The sequence below is a fragment of the Schistocerca americana genome, unplaced genomic scaffold, assembly GCF_021461395.2.
Source record: "Schistocerca americana isolate TAMUIC-IGC-003095 unplaced genomic scaffold, iqSchAmer2.1 HiC_scaffold_35, whole genome shotgun sequence".
Taxonomy (NCBI): Eukaryota; Metazoa; Arthropoda; class Insecta; order Orthoptera; family Acrididae; genus Schistocerca; species Schistocerca americana.
Window position 1 is genome coordinate 1,634,034 of NW_025726071.1, and position 26,628 is coordinate 1,660,661.

The window sequence follows — 26,628 nt, forward strand, 5'->3', positions numbered from 1 at the left end:
TGCCCGAGGCAGCAATAACCCCATGGAGACAAATCGGCTGGAGGACGATGTATTGAATCTCGACGCAATTTGAGTGTTCCATCGTCATTAGGATGCCCTGCACGTTACATTTAACATTCAGTTTTGCGTCGGATTCGAAAATCTAGACTCACAGGAGACGGACCATATGGAGCCCGTGGAAGCAACATGCCCTTGGAGGCAAGTCGGCTGGAGGACGATGTATTGAATCTCGACGCAATTTGAGTGTTCCATCGTCATTAGGAAACCGTGAACGTTACAATTAACTATCAGTTTTGGGTCGGCTTCGAATATCTAGACTCACAGGAGAAAGTCCATTAGGTGCCACAGGCACCATTAGACCTTTGGAGACAAGTCGGCTAAAGGGCGATGTATTGAAACTCGACACAATTTGAGTGTTCCATCGTCATTAGGAGGCCCTGAACGTTACAATTAACTATCAGTTTCGCGTCGGATTCGAAAATCAATACTCACAGGAGACGGACCCTATGGTGCCCGAAGCAACAATATCCCCTTGGAGACAAGTCGGCTGGAGGACGATGTATTGAATGGCGACGATATTTGAGTGTTCCATCGTCATTAGGAGGCCCTGAATGTTACAATTATCTACCAGTTTTGCGTCGGATTCGAAAATCTAGATTCACAGGAGAACGACCATTAGGTGCCCGACGCAGCAATAGACACTTGGAGACAAGTCGGCTGAAGGACGATGTATTGAATTTCGACGCAATTTAAGTGTTCCATCGTCATTAGGAGGCCCTGAACGATACAATTAACTATCAGTTTCGCGTCTGATTCGAAAATCTAGACTCACAGTAGACGGACCATATGGTGCCCGAGGCAGCAATATCCCCTTGGAGACAGGTTGGCTGAAGGTCGATGTAACGAATCTCGACGCAATTTGAGTGTTCCATCGTCATTAGGAGGCCCTGAACGTTACAATTAACTATCAGTGTCGCGTCGGATTCGAAAATCTAGACTCACACGAGCCGGACCATTTTGTTCCCGAGGCAGCAAATCCACTTGGAGACAAGTCGGCTGGAGGACGATGTATCGATTCTCGACGCAATTTGTGTGTTCCATCGTCGTTAGGAGGCCCTGAACGTTACAATTAACTATCACTTTTGCGTCGGATTCGAAAATCTAGATTCACAGGAAAACGACCATAAGGTGCCCGAGGCAGCAATAGACCCTTGGAGACAAGTCGGCTGAAGGACGATGTATTGAATCTCGAAGTTATTTGAGTGTTCCATTGTTATTAGGAGGCCCTGAACGTTACAATTAACCATCAGTTTTGCGTAGGATTCAAAAATCTAGACCCACTGGAGAACGACCATAAGGTGCCCGAGGCAGCAATAGACTCTTGGAGTCAAGTCGGCTGTAGGACGATGTATTGAATCTCGACGCAATTTGGGTGTTCCATCGTCATTCGGAGGCCCTCGACGTTACAATCAACTATCAGTTTCGCGTCGGATTCGGAAATCTAGACTCACAGGAGAAAGACCATATGGTGCCCGAGGCATCAATATCCCCTTGGAGACAAGTCGGCTGGAGGACGATGAATTGAATCTCTACGTAACATGAGTGTTCCATCGTCATTAGGAGGCCCTGATCATTGCAATTAACTATCAGTGTTGCGTTGGATTCAATAATCTACACACAGGAGAACGACCATAAGGTGCCCGAGGCAGCAATAGGCCCTTGGAGACAGGTCGGCTGAAGGACGATGATCTGAATCTCGACGCAATATGAGTGTTCCATCGTCATTAGGAGGCCCTGAACGTTACAATTAACTATCAGTTTTGCGTCGGATTCGAAAATTCAGACTCACAGGAGAACGAACTTAAGGTGCCTCAGGCAGCAATATCCCCATTGTGACAAGTCGGCTGGAGGACGATGTATCGAATCTCGACGCAATTTGAGTGTTCCATCGTCATTAGGATGCCCTGCACGTTACATTTAACTATCAGTTTTGCGTCGGATTCGAAAGTCTAGACTCACAGGAGAAGGTGCCACAGGCAGCAATAGATACTATGAAACAAGTCGGCTGGTGGCTGATGTATTGAATCTCATCGCAATTTGAGTGTTCAATCGTCATTAGGAGGCCCTGAACCTTACAAGTATCTATCAGTTTTGCGTCGGATTCGACAATCTAGACATACAGGAGAACGAACATAAAGTGCCCGAGGCACCAATAGACCCATGGAGACAAATCTGCAGGAGGACGATGTGTTGAATCACGACGCAATTTTAGTGTTCCATCGTCATTTAGAGGCCCTTGAAAGTTACATTTAACTATCAGTTTCGCGCGGATTCGAAAATCGGGACTCACAGGAGACGGACCTGGTGCCCGAGGCAGCAATATTCCCTTGGAGACAAGTCGTCTAGAGGACGATGTATTGAATCTCGACGCAATTTGAGTGTTGCATCGTCATTAGGAGGCCCTGAACGTTACAAGTAACTATCAGTTTAGCGTAGGATTCGATAATCTAGACTTACAGGAGAACGACCAAATGGTCCCCGAGGCAGCAATATACCCTTGGATACAAGTCGGCTGGATGACGATGTATTGAATCTCGACGCAATTAGAGTGTTCCATCGTCATTAGGAGGCCCTGAATGTTACAATTAACTATCAGGTTTTGCGTGGGATTCGAAAATCTAGACTCACAGGAGACGGACCATATGGTGCCCGAAGCAGCAATATCCCTTTGGAGACAAGTCGGTTGGAGTACGATGTATTGAATCTCGACGCAATTTGAGTGTTCCATCGTCATTAGGAGGCCTTGAACGTTACAAATAACTATCAGTTTTGCGTCGGTTTCGAAAATCTAGACTCACAGGAGGTCGACCATAAGGTGCCCGACGCAGCAAAAACCCTTAAAGACAAGTCGGCTGGAGGACGATGTATTTAATCTCGACGCAATTTGAATGTTCGTCATTAGGAGACCCTGAACGTTACAATTAACTATCAGTTTCACGTCGGATTCGAAAATCTAGACTCACCGGGAAGGACAATATAGTGCCCGAGGCAGCAATATCCCCTTGTAGACAAGTCGGCTAGAGGACGATGTATTGAATCTCGACACAATTTGAGTGTTCCATCGTCTTTAGGAGGCGCTAACGTTACAATTAACTATTAGTTATGTGTCGGATTCGAAAATCTAGACTGACAAAAGAACGACCATAAGGTGCCCGAGGCAGCAATAGACCCCGGGAGAAAAGTCAGCTGGTCGCCGATGTATTGAATTTCGACGTAATTTGAGTGTTCCATCGTCATTAGGAGGACCTGAACGTTACAATTAAGTATCAGTTTAGCGTCGGATTCGAAAATCTAGACTCACAGGAGAAAGTCCATTAGGTGCCACAGGCACCATTAGACCTTTGGTGACAAGTCGGCTGAAGGGCGATGTATTGAATTTCGACACAATTTGAGTGTTCCATCGTCATTAGGACGCCCTGAACGTTACAATTAACTTTCAGTTTTGCGTTGGATTCGACAATCTAGACGTACGGGAGAACGACCATAAGGTGACCGAGGCAGCAATATTCCCTTGGAGACAATTCGGCTGGAGGACGATGTATTGAATCTCGATGCAATTTGAGTGTTCCATCGTCATTAGAAGGCCTGAACGTTACAAGTATCTATCAGTTTTGCGTCGGATTCTACAATCTTGACTTACAGGAGAACGACCATAAAGTGCCCGAGGCACCAATATACCCTTGGACACAAGTCGGCTGGAGGACGATGTATTGAATCTCGACGCAATTCGAGTGTTCCATCGTCATTAGGAGGCCCTGAGTGTTACATTTAACTATCAGTTTCGCGTCGGATTCGAAAATCTAGACTCGCAGGAGTCGGACCATATGATGCCCGAGGCAGCAGTATCCCCTTGGAGACAAGTCGGCTGGAGGACGATGTATTGAATCTCGACACGATTTGAGTGTTCCATCGTCATTAGGAGGCCCTGAACATTACAATTAACTATCAGTTTTGCGTCGGATTCGACAATATAGACTTACAGGAGAACGACCATAAAGTGCCCGAGGCACCAATATACCCTTGGACACAAGTCGCCTGGAGGACGATGTATTGAATCTCGACGCAATTCGAGTGTTTCATCGTCATTAGGAGGCCCTGAATGTTACATTTAACTATCAGTTTTGCGTCGGATTCGAAAATCTAAACTCACAGGAGACGGGCCATATGCTGCCCGTGGGAGCAATATGCCCTTGGAGGCAAGTCGGCTGGAGGACGATGTATTGAATGTCGACGCAATTTGAGTGTTCCATCGTCTTTAGGAGCCCCTGAACGATACAAGTAACTATCAGTTTTGCGTCGGATCGACAATCTAGACTTACAGGAGAACGACCATTAAGTGCCCAAGGCAGCAATATCCACTTGGAGACAAGTCGGATGGAGGACGATTTATTGTATCTCGACGCAATTTGAGTGTTCCATCGTCATTAGGAGGCCCTGAACGTTACAATTATAACTATCAGTTTTGCGTACGATTCGAAAATCTAGACTCACAGGAGAACAACCATAAGGTGCCCGAGGCAGCAATAGACCCTTGGAGACAGGTCGGCTGAAGGTCGATGTAACGAATATCGACGCAATTTGGGTGTTCCTTCGTCAATAGGAGGCCCTGGACGTTATAATTAACTATCAGTTTCGCGTCGGATTCGAAAATCTAGACTCACAGGAGAAGGACCATATGGTGCCCGAGGCAGCAATAGACCCTTGGAGACAAATCGGCACAAGGTCGATGTGTTCAATCTCGACGCAATTTGAGTGTTCCATTGTCATTTGGAGGCCCTGAATGTTGCAATTAACTATCAGTTTCGCGCGGATTCGAAAATCGGGACTCACAGGAGACGGACTATATGGTGCTCGAGGCAGCAATATCAACTTGGAGACAAGTCGGCTGGAGGACGATGAATTGAATCTCGATGCAATTTGAGTGTTGCATCGTCATTAGGAGGCCCTGAACGTTACAAGTAACTATCAGTTTAGCGTCGGATTCGACAAACTAGACTTACAGGAGAACGACCAAATGGTCCCCGAGGCAGCAATAGACCCTTGGAGACAAGTCGGCTGGATGACAATATATTGAATCTCGACGCAATTTGAGTGTTCCATCGTCACTCAGGGGCCCTGAACGTAACAATTAACTATCAGATTTGCGTCGGATTTGAAAATCTACACTCACAGGAGAACGACCATAAGGTGCCCGAGGCAGCAATAGACCCTCAGAGACAAGTCGGCTGAAGGACGATGTATTGAATCTCGACGCAATTTGAGTGTTCCATCGTCTTTAGGAAGCCGAGAACGTTACAATTAACTATCAGTTTCGCGTCTGATTCGAAAATCTAGACACACAGGGAAGGACTATATAGTGCCCGAGGCAGCAATATCGCCTTGTAGACAAGTCGGCTAGAGGACGATGTATTGAATCTCGACACAGTTTGAGTGTTCCATCGTCATTAGGAGGCGCTGAACGTTACAATTAACTATCAGTTATGCGTCGGATTCGAAAAAATAGACCCACAGGAGAACGACCATAAGGTGCCCGAGGCAGCAATAGACCCTTGGAGACAGGTCGGCTGAAGGTAGATGTAGCCCGCATCTCGTGGTCGTGCGGTAGCGGTCTCGCTTCCCACGCCCGGGTTCCCGGGTTCGATTCCCGGCGGGGTCAGGGATTTTCTCTGCCTCGTGATGGCTTGGTGTTGTGTGCTGTCCTTAGGTTAGTTAGGTTTAAGTAGTTCTAAGTTCTAGGGGACTGATGACCATAGATGTTAAGTCCCATATTGCTCAGAGCCATTTGAACCATTTGAAGGTAGATGTAACGAATATCGACGCAATTTGGGTGTTCCTTCGTCATTAGGAGGACCTGAACGTTACAATTAACTATCAGTTTGGCGTCGGATTCGAAAATCTATACTCACAGGAGAAAGTCCATTAGGTGCCACAGGCACCAATAGACCTTTGGAGAAAAGTCGGCTGAACTGCGATGTATTGAATCACGACACAATTTGAGTGTTCCATCGTCATTAGGAGGCCCTGTACGTTACCATTAACTATCACTTTTGCGTCGGATTCGACAATCTAGATTTACAGGAGAACGACCATAAGATGACCGAGGCAGCAATATCCCCTTGGAGACAAGTCGGCTGGAGGACGATGTATTGAATCTCGACCCAATTCGAGTGTTCCATCGTCATTAGGAGGCCCTGAATGTTACATTTAACTATCAGTTTCGCGTTGTATTCGAAAATCTAGACTCACAGGAGACGGACCATATGATGCCCGATGCAGCAATATCCCCTTGGAGACAAGTCGGCTGGCGGACGATGTATTGAATCTCGACGCAAATTAAGTGCTCCATCGTCATTAGGAGGCCCTGATCATTGCAATTAACTATCAGTTTTTCGTTGGATTCGAAAATCTAGACACAGGAGAACGACCATAAAGTGCCCGAGGCACCAATAGACCCTTGGAGACAAATCGGCACAAGGACGATGTGTTCAATCTCGACGCAATTTGAGTGTTCCATTGTCATTTGGAGGCCCTGAATGTTACAATTAACAATCAGTTTCGCGTGAATTCGAAAATCGGGACTCACAGGAGACGGACCATATGGTGCCCGAGGCAGCAATATCCCCTTGGAGACAAGTCGGCTGGAGGACGATGTATTGAATCTCGATGCAATTTGAGTGTTCCATCATCATTAGGAGACCCTGATCGTTACAATTAATCATCAGTCTTGCGTCAGATTCGAAAATCTAGACTCACATGACACGGACCATAAGGTGCCCGAGACAGCAATATCCCCTTGGAGCCGAGTCGGCTGGAGGTTAATGTATTAATTCTCGACGCAATTCGAAGGTTTCATCATCATTAGGAGGCCCTGAACGTTACAATTAACTATCAGTTTTGCGTCGGATTCGACAATATAGACTTACAGGAGAACGACCATAAAGTGCCCGAGGCACCAATATACCCTTGGACACAAGTCGCCTGGAGGACGATGTATTGAATCTCGACGCAATTCGAGTGTTGCATCGTCATTAGGAGGCCCTGAACGTTACAAGTAACTATCAGTTTAGCGTCGGATTCGACAATCTAGACTTACAGGAGAACGACCAAATGGTCCCCGAGGCAGCAATAGACCCTTGGAGACAAGTCGGTTGGATGACGATGTATTGAATCTCGACGCAATTTGAGTGTTCCATCGTCACTCGGGGGCCCTGAACGTAACGACTAACTATCAGATTTGCGTCGGATTTGAAAATCTACACTCACAGGAGAACGACCATAAGGTGCCCGAGGCAGCAATATACCCTCAGAAACAAGTCGGCTGAAGGACGATGTATTGAATCTCGACGCAATTTGAGTGTTCCATCGTCATTAGGAAGCCGAGAACGTTACAATTAACTATCAGTTTCGCGTCTGATTCGAAAATCTAGACTCACAGGAGAGCGACCATAAGGTGCCCGAGGCAGCAATAGACCCTTGGAGACAACTCGGCTGAAGGACGATGTATTGAATCTCGAAGCAATTTGAGTGTTCCATCGTCATTAGGAAGCCGTGAACGTTACAATTAACTATCAGTTTCGCGTCTGATTCGAAAATCTAGACTCACAGGGAAGGACTATATAGTGCCCGAGGCAGCAATATCCCCTTGTAGACAAGTCGCATAGGACGATGTATTCAATTTCGACACAATTTGAGTGCTCCATCGTCATTAGGAGGCGCTGAACGTTACAATTAACTATCAGTTCCGCGTCGGATTCGAAAATCTAGACTCACAGGAGACGGAAAATATGATGCCCGATGCAGCAAATCCCCTTGGAGACAAGTCGCCTGGAGGACGATGTATTGAATCTCGACGCAATTTGAGTGTTCCATCGTCATTAGGAGGGCCTGAACGTTACAATTAACTATCTGTTTTACGTCGGATTCGAAGACCTATTCTCACAGTAAGACGACCAAAAGCTGCACGTGGCAGCAATAGACCTATGGAGACAAGTCGGCTGAAGGACGATGTATTGAATCTCGACACAATTTGAGTGTTCCATCATCATTAGGAGACCCTGATCGTTACAATTAACCATCAGTCTTGCGTCAGATTCGAAAATCTAGACTCACATGACACGGACCATAAGGTGCCCGGGACAGCAACATCCCCTTTTAGCCGAGTCGGCTGGAGGTTAATGTATTAATTCTCGACGCAATAAGAGGGTTCCATCATCATTAGGAGGCCCTGAACATTACAATTAACTATCATTTTTGCGTCGGATTCGACAATATAGACATACAGGAGAACGACCATAAAGTGCCCGAGGCACCAATATACCCTTGGACACAAGTCGCCTGGAGGACGATGTATTGAATCTCGACGCAATTCGAGTGTTTCATCGTCATTAGGAGGCCCTGAATGTTACATTTAACTATCAGTTTTGCGTCGGATTCGAAAATCTAGACTCACAGGAGACGGACCATATGCTGCCCGTGGGAGCAATTTGCCCTTGGAGGCAAGTCGGCTGGAGGACGATGTATTGAATGTCGACGCAATTTGAGTGTTCCATCGTCTTTAGGAGGCCCTGAACGATACAAGTAACTATCAGTTTTCCGTCGGATCGACAATCTAGACTTACAGGAGAGCGACCATTAAGTGCCCGAGGCAGCAATATCCTCTTCGAGACAAGTCGGATGGAGGACGATTTATTGTATCTCGACGCAATTTGAGTGTTCCATCGTCATTAGGAGGCCCTGAACGTTACAATTATAACTATCAGTTTTGCGTACGATTCGAAAATCTAGACTCACAGGAGAACAACCGTAAGGTGCCCGAGGCAGCAATAGACCCTTGGAGACAAGTCGGCTGAAGGTCGATGTAACGAATATCGACGCAATTTGGGTGTTCCTTCGTCAATAGGAGGCCCTGGACGTTATAATTAACTATCAGTTTCGCGTCGGATTCGAAAATCTAGACTCACAGGAGAAGGACTATATGGTGCCCGATGCAGCAATAGACCCTTGGAGACAAATCGGCACAAGGACGATGTGTTCAATCTCGACGCAATTTGAGTGTTCCATTGTCATTTATAGGCCCTGAATGTTGCAATTAACTATCAGTTTCGCGCGGATTCGAAAATCGGGACTCACAGGAGACGGACTATATGGTGCTCGAGGCAGCAATATCAACTTGGAGACAAGTCGGCTGGAGGACGATGTATTGAATCTCGACCCAATTCGAGTGTTCCATCGTCATTAGGAGGCCCTGAATGTTACATTTAACTATCAGTTTCGCGTTGTATTCGAAAATCTAGACTCACAGGAGACGGACCATAAGATGCCCGATGCAGCAATATCCCCTTGGAGACAAGTCGGCTGGAGGACGATTTATTGAATCTCGACGCAAATTGAGTGTTCCATCGTCATTAAGAGGCCCTGATCATTGCAATTAACTATCAGTTTTTCGTTGGATTCGAAAATCTAGACGCAGGAGAACGACCATAAAGTGCCCGAGGCACCAATAGACCCTTGGAGACAAATCGGCACAAGGACGATGTGTTCAATCTCGACGCAATTTGAGTGTTCCATTGTCATTTGGAGGCCCTGAATGTTACAATTAACTATCAGTTTCGCGTGAATTCGAAAATCGGGACTCACAGGAGATGGACCATATGGTGCCCGAGGCAGCAATATCCCTTGGAGACAAGTCGGCTGGAGGACGATGTATTGAATCTCGATGCAGTTTGAGTGTTCCATCATCATTAGGAGACCCTGATCGTTACAATTAACCATCAGTCTTGCGTCAGATTCGAAAATCTAGACTCACATGACACGGACCATAAGGTGCCCGAGACAGCAATATCCCCTTGGAGCCGAGTCGGCTGGAGGTTAATGTATTAATTCTCGACGCAATCCGAAGGTTTCATCATCATTAGGAGGCCCTGAACGTTACAATTAACTATCAGTTTTGCGTCGGATTCGACAATATAGACTTACAGGAGAACGATCATAAAGTGCCCGAGGCAGCAATATCCCCTTGGAGACAAGTCGGCTGGAGGACGATGTATTGAACCTCGACGCAATTCGAGTGTTTCATCGTCATTAGGAGGCCCTGAATGTTACATTTAACTATCAGTTTTGCGTCGGATTCGAAAATCTAGACTCACAGGAGACGGACCATATGCTGCCCGTGGGAGCAATATGCCCTTGGAGGCAAGTCGGCTGGAGGACGATGTATTGAATGTCGACGCAATTTGAGTGTTCCATCGTCATTCGGGGGCTCTGAACATTACAATTAACTATCAGATTTGCGTCGGATTCGAAAATCTAGAATCACAGGAGAAGGTGCCACAGGCAGCAATAGACCCTATGAAACAAGTCGGCTGGTGGCCGATGTATTGAATCTCGACGCAATTTGAGTGTTCCATCGTCTTTAGGAGGCCCTGAACGATACATGTAACTATCAGTTTTGCGTCGGATCGACAATCTAGACTTACAGGGGAACGACCATTAAGTGCCCGAGGCAGCAATATCCACTTGGAGACAAGTCGGATGGAGGACGATGTATTGTATCTCGACGCAATTTGAGTGTTCCATCGTCATTAGGAGGCCCTGAACGTTACAATTATAACTATCAGTTTTGCGTACGATTCGAAAATCTAGACTCACAGGAGAACAACCATAAGGTGCCCGAGGCAGCAATAGACCATTGGAGACAGGTCGGCTGAAGGTCGATGTAACGAATATCGACGCAATTTGGGTGTTCCTTCGTCAATAGGAGGCCCTGGACGTTATAATTAACTATCAGTTTCGCGTCGGATTCGATAATCTACACTCACAGGAGAAGGACCATATGGTGTCCGAGGCAGCAATAGACCCTTGGAGACAAATCGGCACAAGGACGATTTGTTCAATCTCGACGCAATTTGAGTGTTCCATTGTCATTTGGAGGCCCTGAATGTTGCAATTAACTATCAGTTTCGCGCGGATTCGAAAATCGGGACCCACAGGAGACGGACCATATGGTGCTCGAGGCAGCAATATCAACTTGGAGACAAGTCGGCTGGAGGGCGATGTATTGAATCCCGATGCAATTTGAGTGTTCCATCGTCATTAGGAGGGCCTGAACGTTACAAGTAACTATCAGTTTAGCGTCGGATTCGACAATCTAGACTTACAGGAGGACGACCAAATGGACCCCGAGGCAACAATAGACCCTTGAGGACAAGTCAGCTGGATGACGATGTATTGAATCTCGTCGCAATTTGAGTGTTCCATCGTCATTAGGAAGCCGTGAACGTTATAATTAACTATCAGTTTCGCGTCTGATTCGAAAATATAGACACACAGGGAAGGACTATATAGTGCCCGAGGCAGCAATATCGCCTTGTAGACAAGTCGGCTAGAGGACGATGTATTGAATCTCGACACAGTTTGAGTGTTCCATCGTCATTAGGAGGCCCTGATCATTGCAATTAACTATCAGTTTTGCGTTGGATTCGAAAATCTAGACACAGGAGAACGACCATAAAGTGCCCAGGGCACCAATAGACCCTTGGAGACAAATCGCCACAAGGACGATGTGTTCAATCTCGACGCAATTTGAGTGTTCCATTGTCATTTGGAGGCCCTGAATGTTACAATTAACTATCAGTTTCGCGTGAATTCGAATATCGGGACTCACAGGAGACGGACCATATGGTGCCCGAGGCAGCAATATCCCCTTGGAGACAAGTCGGCTGGAGGACGATGTATTGAAACTCGATGCAATTTGAGTGTTGCATCGTCATTAGGAGGCCCTGAACGTTACAAGTAACTATCAGTTTAGCGTCGGATTCGACAATCTAGACTTACAGGAGAACGACCAAATGGTCCCCGAGGCAGCAATAGACCCTTGGAGAAAAGTCGGCTGGATGACGATGTATTGAATCTCGACGCTATTTGAGTGTTCCATCGTCACTCGGGGGCCCTGAACGTAACAATTAACTATCAGGTTTGCGTCGGATTTGAAAATCTAGACTCACAGGAGAGCGACCATAAGGTGCCCGAGGCAGCAATAGACCCTTGGAGACAAGTCGGCTAGAGAACGATGTATTGAATCTCGACGCAATTTGAGTGTTCCATCGTCATTAGCAGGCGCTGAACGTTACAATTAACTATCAGTTCCTCGTCGGATTGGAAAATCTAGACTCACAGGAGACGGAAAATATGATGCCCGATGCAGCAAATCCCCTTGGAGACGAGTCGGCTGGAGGACGATGTATTGAATCTCGACGCAATTTGAGTGTTCCATCGTCATTAGGAGGGCATGAACGTTACAATTAACTATCTGTTTTACGTCGGATTCGAAAATCTATTCTCACAGGAAGACGACAGAAAGCTGCACGTGGCAGCAATAGACATATGGAGACAAGTCGGCTGAAGGACGATGTATTGAATCTCGACACTATTTGAGTGTTCCATCATCATTAGGAGACCCTGATCGTTACAATTAACTATCAGTCTTGCGTCAGATTCGAAAATCTAGACTCACATGACACGGACCATAAGGTGCCCGAGACAGCAATATCCCCTTGGAGCCGAGTCGGCTGGAGGTTAATGTATTGATTCTCGACGCAATTTGAGTGTTCCATCATCATTAGGAGGCCCTGAACGTTACAATTAACTATCAGCTTTGCGTCGGATTCGACAATATAGACTTACAGGAGAACGACCATAAAGTGCCCGAGGCACCAATATACCCTTGGACACAAGTCGCCTGGAGGACGATGTATTGAATCTCGACGCAATTCGAGTGTTCCATCGTCATTAGGAGGCCCTGAATGTTACATTTAACTATCAGTTTCGCGTCGGATACGAAAATCTAGACTCACAGGAGACGGACCATATGCTGCCCGTGGGAGCAATATGCCCATGGAGGCAAGTCGGCTGGAGGACGATGTATTGAATCTCGACACGATTTGAGTGTTAAATCATCATTAGGAGACCCTGATCGTTACAATTAACCATCAGTCTGGCGTCAGATACGAAAATCTAGACTCACATGACACGGACCATAAGGAGCCCGAGACAGCAATATCCCCTTGGAGCCGAGTCGGCTGGAGGTTAATGTATTGATTCCCGAAGCAATTTGAGTGTTCCATCATCATTAGGAGGCCCTGAACATTACAATTAACTATCAGTTTTGCGTCGGATTCGACAATATAGACTTACAGGAGAACGACCATAAAGTGCCAGAGGCACCATATACCCTTGGACACAAGTCGCCTGGAGGACGATGTATTGAATCTCGACGCAATTCGAGTGTTCCATCGTCATTAGGAGGCCCTGAATGTTACATTTAACTATCAGTTTCGCGTCGGATTCGAAAATCTAGACTCACAGGAGACGGACCATATGCTGCCCGTGGGAGCAATATGCCCATGGAGGCAAGTCGGCTGGAGGACGATGTATTGAATCTCGACGCAATTTGAGTGTTCCATCGTCATTCGGGGGCCCTGAACGTTACAATTAACTATCAGATTTGCGTCGGATTCGAAAATCTAGACTCACAGGAGAAGGTGCCACAGGCAGCAATAGACCCTATGAATCAAGTCGGCTGGTGGCCGATGTATTGAATCTCGACGCAATTTGAGTGTTCCATCGATTTTAGGAGGCCCTGAACGTTACAAGTATCTATCAGTTTTGCGTCGGATTCGACAATCTAGACTTACAGGAGAACGACCATAAAGTGCCCGAGGCACCAATATACCCTTGGACACAAGTCGGCTGGAGGACGTTGTATTGAATCTCGACACATTTCGTGTGTTCCATCGTCATTAGGAGGCCCTGAATGTTACAATTAACTATCAGTTTTGCGACCAATTCGAAAATCTAGACTCAAAGGAGAACGACCATAAGGTGCCCGAGGCAGCAACAGACCCTTGGAGACAAGTCGGCTGAACGACGATGTATTGAATCTCGACGCAATTTGAGTGTTCCATCGTCATTAGGAGGCCCTGAACGTTACTATTAACTATCAGTTTTGCGACGGATTCGACAATCTAGATTTACAGGAGAACGACCATAAGGTGACCGAGGCAGCAATATCCCCTTGGAGACAAGTCGGCTGGAGGACGATGTATTGAATCTCGACGCAATTTGAGTGTTCCATCATCATTACGATGCCCTGCACGTTACAATTAACTATCAGTTTTGCGTCGGATTCGAAAATCTAGACTCCCAGGAGAAGGTGCCACAGGCAGCAATAGACCCTATGAAACAAGTCGGTTGGTAGCCGATGTATTGAATCTCGACGCAATTTGAGTGTTCCATCGTTATTAGGAGGCCTTTAACGTTACAAGTATCTATCAGTTTTGCGTCGGATTCGACAATCTAGACCTACAGGAGAACGACCATAAAGTGCCCGAGGCACCAATATACCCGGACACAAGTCGGCTGGAGGACGTTGTATTGAATCTCGACACAATTCGAATGTTCCATCGTCATTAGGAGGCCCTGAACGATACAATTAACTATCAGTTTTGCAACGGATTCGAAAATCTAGACTCAAAGGAGAACGACCATAAGGTGCCCGAGGGAGCAATAGACACTTGGAGACAAGTCGGCTGAAGGACGTTGTATTGAATCTCGACGCAATTTGAGTGTTCCATCGTCATTAGGAAGCCCTGAACGTTACAATTAACTATCAGTTATGCGTCATAATTCGAAAATCTAGACTCACAGGAGAACGACCATAAGGTGCCCGAGGCAGCAATAGACCCTTGGAGCCAATTCGGCTGAAGGACGATGTACTGAATGTGGACGCAATTTAAGGGTTCCATCGTCATTAGGTGGCCCTGAACGTTACAATTAAATATCAGTTTCGCGTCGGATACGAAAATCTAGACTCACAGGAGACGGAACATACGGTGCCCGAAGCAGCAATATACCCTTGGAGACAAATCGGCTGGAGGACGTTGAAATAAATCTCGACGCAATTTGAGTGTTCCATCGTCATTAGGAGGCCCAGAACGTTACAATTAACTATCTGTTTTGCGTCGGATTCGAAAATCTAGACTCACAAGAGAAAGTCCATTAGGTGCCACAGGCACCAATAGACCTTTGGAGACAAGTCGGCTGAAGGGCGACGTATTGAATCTCGACGCAATTTGAGTGCTCCATCGTCATTAGGAGGCCCTGAACGTTACAATTAACCATCAGTTTTGCGTAGGATTCGAAAATCTAGACTCACAGGAGAACGACCATAAGGGGCCCGAGTCAGCAATAGACCCTTGGATACAAGTCGGCTGAAGGAAGATGTATTCAATCTCGAAGCAATTTGAGTGTTCCATCGTCATTAGGAAGCCGTGAACGTTACAATTAACTATCAGTTTCGCGTCCGATTCGAAAATATAGACACACAGGGAAGGACTATATTGTGCCCGAGGCAGCAATATCGCCTTGTAGACAAGTCGGCTAGAGGACGATGTATTGAATCTCGACACAGTTTGAGTGTTCCATCGTCATTAGGAGGCGCTGAACGTTACAATTAACTATCACTTATGCGTCGGATTCGAAAAAATAGACTCACAGGAGAACGACCATGAGGTGCCCGAGGCAGCAAAAGACCCATGGAGAAAAGTCAGCTGGTGGCCGATGTATTGAATCTCGACGTAATTTGAGTGTTCCATCGTCATTAGGAGGACCTGAACGTTACAATTAACTATCAGTTAGGCGTCGGATTCGAAAATCTAGACTCACAGGAGAAAGTCCATTAGGTGCCACAGGCACCAATAGACCTTTGGAGAAAAGTCGGCTGAACTGCGATGTATTGAATCACGACACAATTTGAGTGTTCCATCGACATTAGGAGGCCCTGAACGTTACCATCAACTATCAGTTTTGCGTCGGATTCGACAATCTAGATTTACAGGAGAACGACCATAAGGTGACCGAGGCAGCAATATCCCCTTGGAGACAAGTCGGCTGGAGGACGATGCATTGAACCTCGACCCAACTCGAGTGTTCCATCGTCATTAGGAGGACCTGAATGTTACATTTAACTATCAGTTTTGCGTCGTTTTCGAAAATCTAGACTCACAGGAGACGGACCATATGATGCCCGATGCAGCAATATCCCCTTGGAGACAAGTCGGCTGGAGGACGATGTATTGAATCTCGACGCAAATTGAGTGTTCCATCGTCATTAGGAGGCCCTGATCATTGCAATTAACTATCAGTTTTGCGTTGGATTCGAAAATCTAGACACAGGAGAACGACCATAAAGTGCCCGAGGCACCAATAGACCCTTGGAGACAAATCGGCACAAGGACGATGTGTTCAATCTCGACGCAATTTGAGTGTTCCATTGTCATTTGGAGGCCCTGAATGTTACAATTAACTATCAGTTTCGCGTGAATTCGAATATCGGGACTCACAGGAGACGGACCATATGGTGCCCGAGGCAGCAATATCCCCTTGGAGACAAGTCGGCTGGAGGACGATGTATTGAATCTCGATGCAATTTGAGTGTTGCATCGTCATTAGGAGGCCCTGAACGGTACAAGTAACTATCAGTTTAGCGTCGGATTCGACAATCTAGACTTACAGGAGAACGACAAAATGGTCCCCGAGGCAGCAATAGACCCTTGGAGAAAAGTCGGCTGGATGACGATGTATTGAATCTCGACGCTATTTGAGTGTTCCATCGTCACTCGGGGGCCCTGTACGTATCAATTAACTATCAGATTTGCGTCGGATTTGAAAATCTAGACTCACAGGCGAGCGACCATAAGGTGCCCGAGGCAGCAATAGACCCTTGGTGACAAGTCGGCTAGAAAACGATGTACTGAATCTCGACGCAATTTGAGTGTTCCATCGTCATTAGCAGGCGCTGAACGTTACAATTAACTATCAGTTCCTCGTCGGATTGGAAAATCTAGACTCACAAGAGACGGAAAATATGATGCCCGATGCAGCAAATCCCCTCGGAGACGAGTCGGCTGGAGGACGATGTATTGAATCTCGACGCAATTTGAGTGTTCCATCGTCATTAGGAGGGCATGAACGTTACAATTTACTATCTGTTTTACGTCGGATTCGAAAACCTATTCTCACAGGAAGACGACCAAAAGCTGCACGTGGCAGCAATAGACCTATGGAGACAAGTCGGCTGAAGGACGATGTATTGAATCTCGACACTATTTGAGTGTTCCATCATCATTAGGAGACCCTGATCGTTACAATTAACTATCAGTCTTGCGTCAGATTCGAAAATCTAGACTCACATGACACGGACCATAAGGTGCCCGAGACAGCAATATCCCCTTGGAGCCGAGTCGGCTGGAGGTTAATGTATTAATTCTCGACGCAATTTGAGTGTTCCATCATTATTAGGAGGCCCTGAACGTTACAATTAACTATCAGCTTTGCGTCGGATTCGACAATATAGACTTACAGGAGAACGACCATAAAGTGCCCGAGGCACCAATATACCCTTGGACACAAGTCGCCTGGAGGACGATGTATTGAATCTCGACGCAATTCGAGTGTTCCATCGTCATTAGGAGGCCCTGAATGTTACATTTAACTATCAGTTTCGCGTCGGATACGAAAATCTAGACTCACAGGAGACGGACCATATGCTGCCCGTGGGAGCAATATGCCCATGGAGGCAAGTCGGCTGGAGGACGACGTATTGAATCTCGACACAATTTGAGTGTTCCATCATCATTAGGAGACCCTGATCGTTACAATTAACCATCAGTCTTGCGTCAGATACGAAAATCTAGACTCACATGACACGGACCATAAGGAGCGCGAGACAGCAATATCCCCTTGGAGCCGAGTCGGCTGGAGGTTAATGTATTGATTCTCGAAGCAATTTGAGTGTTCCATCATCATTAGGAGGCCCTGAACATTACAATTAACTATCAGTTTTGCGTCGGATTCGACAATGTAGACTTACAGTAGAACGACCATAAAGTGCCCGAGGCACCATATACCCTTGGACACAAGTCGCCTGGAGGACGATGTATTGAATCTCGACGCAATTCGAGTGTTCCATCGTCATTAGGAGGCCCTGAATGTTACATTTAACTATCAGTTTCGCGTCGGATTCGAAAATCTAGACTCACAGGAGACGGACCATATGCTGCCCGTGGGAGCAATATGCCCATGGAGGCAAGTCGGCTGGAGGACGATGTATTGAATCTCGACGCAATTTGAGTGTTCCATCGTCATTCGGGGGCCCTGAACGTTACAATTAACTATCAGATTTGCGTCGGATTCGAAAATCTAGACTCACAGGAGAAGGTGCCACAGGCAGCAATAGACCCTATGAATCAAGTCGGCTGGAGGCCGATGTATTGAATCTCGACGCAATTTGAGTGTTCCATCGTTATTAGGAGGCCCTGAACGTTACAAGTATCTATCAGTTTTGCGTCGGATTCGACAATCTAGACTTACAGGAGAACGACCATAAAGTGCCCGAGGCACCAATATACCCATGGACACAAGCCGGCTGGAGGACGTTGTATTGAATCTCGACACATTTCGAGTGTTCCATCGTCATTAGGAGGCCCTGAAAGTTACAATTAACTATCAGTTTTGCGACCAATTCGAAAATCTAGACTCAAAGGAGAACGACCATAAGGTGCCCGAGGCAGCAATAGACCCTTGGAGACAAGTCGGCTGAACGTCGATGTATTGAATCTCGACGCAATTTGAGTGTTCCATCGTCATTAGGAGGCCCTGAACGTTACTATTAACTATCAGTTTTGCGACGGATTCGAAAATCTAGACTCAAAGGAGAACGACAAAAAGGTGCCCGAGGCAGCAATAGACCCTTGGAGACAAGTCGGCTGAAGGACGTTGTATTGAATCTCGACGCAATTTGAGTGTTCCATCGTCATTAGGAAGCCCTGAACGTTACAATTAACTATCAGTTTTGCGTCATAATTCGAAAATCTAGACTCACAGGAGAACGACCATAAGGTGCCCGAGGCAGCAATAGACCCTTGGAGACAAGTCGGCCGAAGGACGATGTACTGAATGTGGACGCAATTTAAGGGTTCCATCGTCATTAGGTGGCCCTGAACGTTACAATTAAATATCAGTTTCGCGTCGGATACGAAAATCTAGACTTACAGGAGAACGACCATAAAGTGCCCGAGGCACCAATATACCCTTGGACCCAAGTCGCCTGGAGGACGATGTATTGAATCTCGACGCAATTCGAGTGTTCCATCGTCATTAGGAGGCCCTGAATGTTACATTTAACTATCAGTTTCGCGTCGGATTCGAAAATCTGGACACACTGGAGACGGACCATATGGTGCCCGAGGCAGCAATATCCCCTTGGAGACAAGTCGGCTGGAGGCCGATGTTTTGAATCTCGACGGAATTTGTGTGTTCCAGCGTCATTAGGAGGCCCTGAACGTTTCAATCAGTTTTGCGTTGGATTCGAAAATCCAGACTCAAAGGAGAACGAACATAAGGTGCCCGAGGGAGCTATAGACCCTTGGAGACAAGTCGGCTGAAGGACGTTGTATTGAATCTCGACGCAATTTGAGTGTTCCATCGTCATTAGGAAGCCCTGAACGTTACAATTAACTATCAGTTTTGCGTCATAATTCGAAAATCTAGACTCACAGGAGAACGACCATAAGGTGCCCGAGGCAGCAATAGACCCTTGGAGACAAGTCGGCCGAAGGACGATGTACTGAATGTGGACGCAATTTAAGGGTTCCATCGTCATTAGGTGGCCCTGAACGTTACAATTAAATATCAGTTTCGCGTCGGATACGAAAATCTAGACTCACAGGAGACGGAACATACGGTGCCCGAAGCAGCAATATACCCTTGGAGACAAATCGGCTGGAGGACGATGAAATAAATCTCGACGCAATTTGAGTGTTCCATCGTCATTAGGAGGCCCAGAACGTTACAATTAACTATCTGTTTTGCGTCGGATTCGAAAATCTAGACTCACAAGAGAAAGTCCATTAGGTGCCACAGGCACCAATAGACCTTTGGAGACACGTCGGCTGAAGGGCGATGTATTGAATCTCGACGTAATTTGAGTGTTCCATCGTCATTAGGAGGCCCTGAACGTTACAATTAACCATCAGTTTTGCGTAGGATTCGAAAATCTAGACTCACAGGAGAACGACCATAAGGTGCCCGAGTCAGCAATAGACCCTTGGATACAAGTCAGCTGAAGGAAGATGTATTGAATCTCGACGCAATTTGAGTGTTCCATCATTATTAGGAGACCCTGGACGTTACAATTAACTATCAGTTTCGCGTCGGATTCGAAAATCTAGACTCACAGGAGACGGACCATATGGTGTCCGAGGCAGCAATATCCCCTTGGAGACAAGTCGGCTGGAGGACGACGTATTTAATCTCGACGCAATTCGAGTGTTCCATAGTCATTAGGAGGCTCCGAATGTTACAATTAACCATCTGTTTCGCGTCGGATTCGAAAATCTAGACTCACAGGAGACGGACCATATGGTGCCCGAGGCAACAATATCCCCTTGGAGACAAGTGGCTGGAGGACGATGTATTGAATCTCGACGAAATTTGAGTGTTCCATCGTCATTAGGAGGCCCTGAACGTTACAATAAACTACCAGTCTCGCGTCGGATTCGAAAAACTAGACTCACAGGAGACGGACCATATGGTTCCCGAGGCAGCAATATCCACTTGGAGACAAGTCGGCTGGAGGACGATGTATTAAATCTCGACGCAATTTGAGTGTTCCATCGTCATTAGGATGCCCTGCACGTTACAATTAACTATCAGTTTTGCGTCGGATTCGAAAATCTAGACTGAAATGAGAAGGTGCCACAGGCAGCAATAGACCCTATGAAACAAGTCGACTGGTGGCCGATGTATTGAATCTCGATGCAATTAGAGTGTTCCATCGTCATTAGGAGGCCCTGAACGTTACAATTATTCATCAGTTTTGCGTAGGATTCGGAAAATCTAGACTCACAGGAGACCGACTATAAGGTGCCCGAGGCAACAATAGACCCTTGGAGACAAGTCGGCTGAAGGAAGATGTATTGAATCTCGACGCAATTTGAGTGTTCCATCATTATTAGGAGGCCCTGGACGTTACAATTAACCATCAGTTTTGCGTCGGATTCGAAAATCTAGACTCACAGGAGAAAGTCCATTAGGTGCCACAGGCACCAATAGACCTTTGGAGAAAAGTCAGCTGAAGGGCGATGTATTGAATCACGACACGATTCGAGTGTTCCATCGTCATTAGGAGGCCCTGAACGTTACAATTAACTATCAGTTTTGCGTCGGATTCGACAATCTAGACTTACAGGAGAAGGACCATAAGGTGACCGAGGCAGCAATATCCCCTTGGAGACAAGTCGGCTGGAGGACGATGTATTGAATTTCGATGCAATTTGAGTGTTCCATCGTCATTAGGATCCCCCTGCACGTTACAATTAACTATCAGTATTGCGTCGGATTCGACAATCTAGACTTACAGGAGAACGACCATAAAGTGCCCGAGGCACCAATATACCCGGACACAAGTCGGCTGGAGGACGTTGTATTGAATCTCGACACAATTCGAATGTTCCATCGTCATTAGGAGGCCCTGTACGATACAATTAACTATCAGTTTTGCGACGGATTCGAAAATCTAGACTCAAAGGAGAACGACCATAAGGTGCCCGAGGGAGCAATAGACCCTTGGAGACAAGTCGGCTGAAGGACGTTGTATTGAATCTCGACGCAATTTGAGTGTTCCATCGTCATTAGGAAGCCCTGAACGTTGCAATTAACTATCAGTTTTGCGTCATAATTCGAAAATCTAGACTCACAGGAGAACGACAATAAGGTGCCCGAGGCAGCAATAGACCCTTGGAGACAAGTCGGCTGAAGGACGATGTACTGCATCTAGACGCAATTTAAGCGTTCCATCGTCATTAGGTGGCCCTGAACGTTACAATTAAATATCAGTTTCGCGTCAGATACGAAAATCTAGACTCACGGGAGACGGAACATACGGTGCCCGAAGCAGCAATATACCCTTGGAGACAAATCGGCTGGAGGACGATGTAATGAATCTCGACGAATTTTTGAGTGTTCCATCGTCATTAGGAGGCCCTGAACGTTACATTTAACTATCAGTTACGTGTCGGATTCGAAAATCTAGAATCACAGGAGACGGACCAAATGGTGCCAGAGGCAGCAATATCCCCTTGGAGGCAAGTCGGCTGGAGGCCGATGTATTGAATATCGACGGAATTAGAGTGTTCCATCGTCATTAGGAGGCCCTGAACGTTACAATCAGTTTTGCGTTGGATTCGAAAATCCAGACTCAAAGGAAAGGAGAACGACCATAAGGTGCCCGAGGCAGCAATAGACCTTTGGAGACAAGTCGGCTGAAGGACGATGTATTAAATATCGACGCAATTTGAATGTTCGTCATTAGGAGACCCTGAACGTTACGATTAACTATCAGTTGCGCGTCGGATTCGAAAATCTAGACTCACAGGAGAACGACCATAAGGTGCCCGAGGCAGCAAAAACCCTTGGAGACAAGTTGGCTGGAGGACGATGTATTGAATCTCGACGCAATTTGAATGTTCGTCATTAGGAGACCCTGAACGTTACGATTAACTATCAGTTGCGCGTCGGATTCGAAAATCTAGACTCACAGGAGACGGACCATATGCTGCCCGTAGGAGCAATATGACCATGGAGACAAGTCGGCTGGAGGACGATGTATTGAATCTCGACGCAATTTGAGTGTTCCATCGTCATTCGGGGGCCCTGAACGTTACAATTAACTATCAGTTTCGCGTCGGATTCGAAAATCTAGAATCACAGGGAAGGACAATATAGTGGCCGAGGCAGCAATATCCCCTTGTAGACAAGTCGGCTGGAGGACGATGTATTGAATCTCGACGCAATTTGAGTGTTCTATCGTCATCAGGAGGCGCTAAACGTTAAAATTAACTATCAGTTATGCGTCGGATTCGAAAATCTAGACTCACAGGAGGAGAACCATAAGGTGCCTGAGTAAGCAATAGACCTTTGGAGACAAGTCGGCTGAAGGGCGATGTATTGAATCTCGACGCAATTAGAGTGTTTCATCGTCATTAGTAGCGCTGAACGTTACAATTAACTATCAGTTTTAAGTCGGATTCGACAATCTAGACTTACAGGAGGGCGACCATAAGGTGCCCGAGGCAGCAATATCCCCTTGGAGACAAGTCGGCTGGAGGGCGATGTATTGAAACTCGACGCAATTTGAGTGTTCCATCGTCAATAAGAGGCCCTGAACGTTACAATTAACTATCAGTTTTGCGTCGGATTCGAAAATCTGGACTCACAGGAGACGGACCATAAGGTGCCCGAGGCAGCAATAGACCTTTGGAGACAAGTCGGCTGAAGGGCGATGCATTAAATCTCGACGCAATTTGAGTGTTATATCGTCATTAGGAGGAGCTGAACGTTACAATTAACTATCAGTTTTGCGTCGGATTCGAAAATCTAGACTGACATGAGAAGGTGCCACAGGCAGCAATAGACCCTATGAAACAAGTCGGCTGGTGGCCGATGTATTGAATCTCGACGCAATTTGAGTGTTCCATCGTCATTAGGAGGCGCTGAACGTTACAATTAAGGGGAGTTGGAATGCCGGAAAATGGAAAAAATTCACATTTTCAGTTTTTAACCTTATAACTTAATTTGAAATTTTCTGCTTAAAATGGTGCAAAATTTGTTAAGAAATTCCAATTGGAAGTATTTTTATTTAATTTTTCAAAATTACATGTGCGCCCAGCAAAGTTACCCATCTTGTGATTTGTACACATTTAAATCTTCGCATTTCCGAAAACATTACATATAGAAGGCTGTGGATTTCACTCTTCAGTTGTAGAATCTTTGATCCTTCCATAGGTACCATTGTTTTTACGACTAGCTGTGTTTATTGTTCAGTTTTTGATCTGTGAGTGTTTGTTTTGAGCCTCGAGTTTAGTTTGTCGCTCATTTGGAGTTTGTTATCTGTCTTGTTTTGACTTTCAGTGGTGAGTGCGTAGTTTCTACGATGCCTAGGAGTGCATCATTATTTAAAAAGCGAAAGTTTCGCGGTAATAGATTTACAAATAACGTTTGTTCAAGTGATTCTGCTTCAGCACCTGTTGATGCTGGTGAAAGTTCTGACGTTTGTACAGCTGAGATGTGTGAAGGAGACACGCCCACCAGTGCATCAAAAAAGAAGTTATCAAACCGTGCAAGTGAAATTACAGATGAAGCTTCTAATGAACAATATGTTTTAGTCGACTTTCCTGTTTTTACTGAGTTTATGAAGAAATGTTTGTGTTGTAATCTTTGTGGAGGTTCTTTTGATATGAACATAACAAAATCTATAGGACTTTCCTGCAAAATTGCTATAGTTTGTGCCAGTTGTGAAAATGAGACCTGTTTTTGGAGCTCTAAAACATGCAGTAGCAATTTGTTTGAGAGTAATATCAGGCTAATGTATGCAATGAGAGCAATTGGTAAAGGACATACTGCTGCTCAAACATTTTGTGCCATAATGAATCTTCCACCTCCACCTGCTAAAATTGACAATTACACTGAAGTGATAGGAGATGCTGTTCAGTCTGTAGCAGATTTATCAATGAAAGCTGCTGCCAGTGAAGCAAAATATATAAATGAAGGAAACCCAGATATCCCTGTTGCTTTTGATGGAACCTGGCAGAAAAGGGGTCACACATCCAAAAATGCTGTTGCTACTGTTACTAGTGTGGACAGCGGTAAAGTTTTGGACTATGAAGTGCTCACTAAACATTGTTACCATTGTGCATCTGGTAAGATAGAAGCAGCTCACATATGTAGCAAGAATTATGAAGGTACGAGTGGAGGCATGGAGGCTGCCGCTGCTGTGAAAATGTTTAGCAGATCAGAAAAAGAACGGGGAGTATTTTACACAAAATTCCTTGGAGATGGGGACTCCAAGGCATACAAAAGTGTTACAGAATCCATGCCATATGTCAATAAGACAATAACTAAACTAGAATGTGTCGGTCATGTTCAGAAACGAATGGGCACTCGTCTAAGGAAACTGAAACAGAATCTGAAGGACAAAATTTTGTCAGATGGTAAAACCATTAGAGGTCGCCTGTCAGATAAAATTATAAATGAATTACAACAATACTATGGTATGGCAATAAGAAATAATGCAAATAATTTGCAGGAAATGAGACAAGCTGTATGGGCCACATATTTACATCGATCATCAACTGATGATAATCCTCAACATTTTGCTTGTCCAGATGGTCCTCAGTCATGGTGCAATTATAGAAAATCTCAAGCTACTGGGGATCCTTATCACCATAAAAATTATATTCCATTGGCTGTTATGGAAGTAATTAAACCAATATATAGAGACTTGGGGCATCCTGATCTTCTGCGAAAATGTCTTCATGGTTGTACCCAGAATCAAAACGAGTCGTTCAACAACCTCATTTGGACTCGTGTACCTAAGAATGTATTTGTTGGGATAAAAACATTGAAATGGGGAGTCAGTGATGCTGTTATTTCATTCAATGATGGTCATATGGGTAGGCTAAAGGTCATGGCAAGGCTCGGCATTGCTCCTGGTATCAACACCATCAGAGGTCTTCAGCTTCTGGACAGCGTGCGAGTAAGGAAGGCTCAGTATGCAGCTGAATTTAATACAAAAAAAGCAAGGGCAGCAAGGAGAAGAAAGCTTCTAGGTGAAGAAGAAGAACTAGAAGATGACCCTGATTACTCTGCTGGACACTTTTGATAATAGAATAAAAGGTATTTGTGAATTTTCATAATAAATTACTTTAATCGCATTTTCTGGCATTTGACATTTTTAGTGTTACATGTACCTTTATCTCATAAACCACTCAACCAACAACATTCAAATTTTCAGAAATGCTGCAAAACAGTTCAAAGAGGCCACTGAACTAGAATCATGACAAGAACTGGCTTATTCTCTGAACTAGGGAAGTTTATGTTATACTTTTTCCAATAAAAAATGGCTTAATGGTAAAAAATTCATAAATACTATACCAACAAAAAGAAAACATTGGTTCTAGTTCAGTGGGCTCACAATATATGCTGAAAACCTCTGCCAGAATTTCAAAGTTCTGAAGATAATAGTTCCAAAGAAAAAGGTACACAAAGTTAGCAAATTTAACATTGGCGAGATAGGGCATTCCAACTCCCCTTAACTATCAGTCTCGCGTCGGAATCGATAATCTAGACTCACAGGAGACGGACCATATGGTTCCCGAGGCAGCAATATCCACTTGGAGACAAGTCGGCTGAAGGACGATGTATTGAATCTCGACGCAATTAGAGTGTTCCTTTGTCATTAGGAGGCCCTGACCGTTACAGTTAACTATCAGTCTCGCGTCGGATTCGAAAATCTAGACTCACAGGAGACGGACCATATGGTTACCGAGGCAGCTATATCCACTTGGAGACAAGTCGGCTGGAGAAAGATGTATTGAATCTCGACGCAATTTGAGTGTTCCATCGTCATTAGGAGCCCCTGAACGTTACAATTAACCATCAGTTTTGCGTAGGATT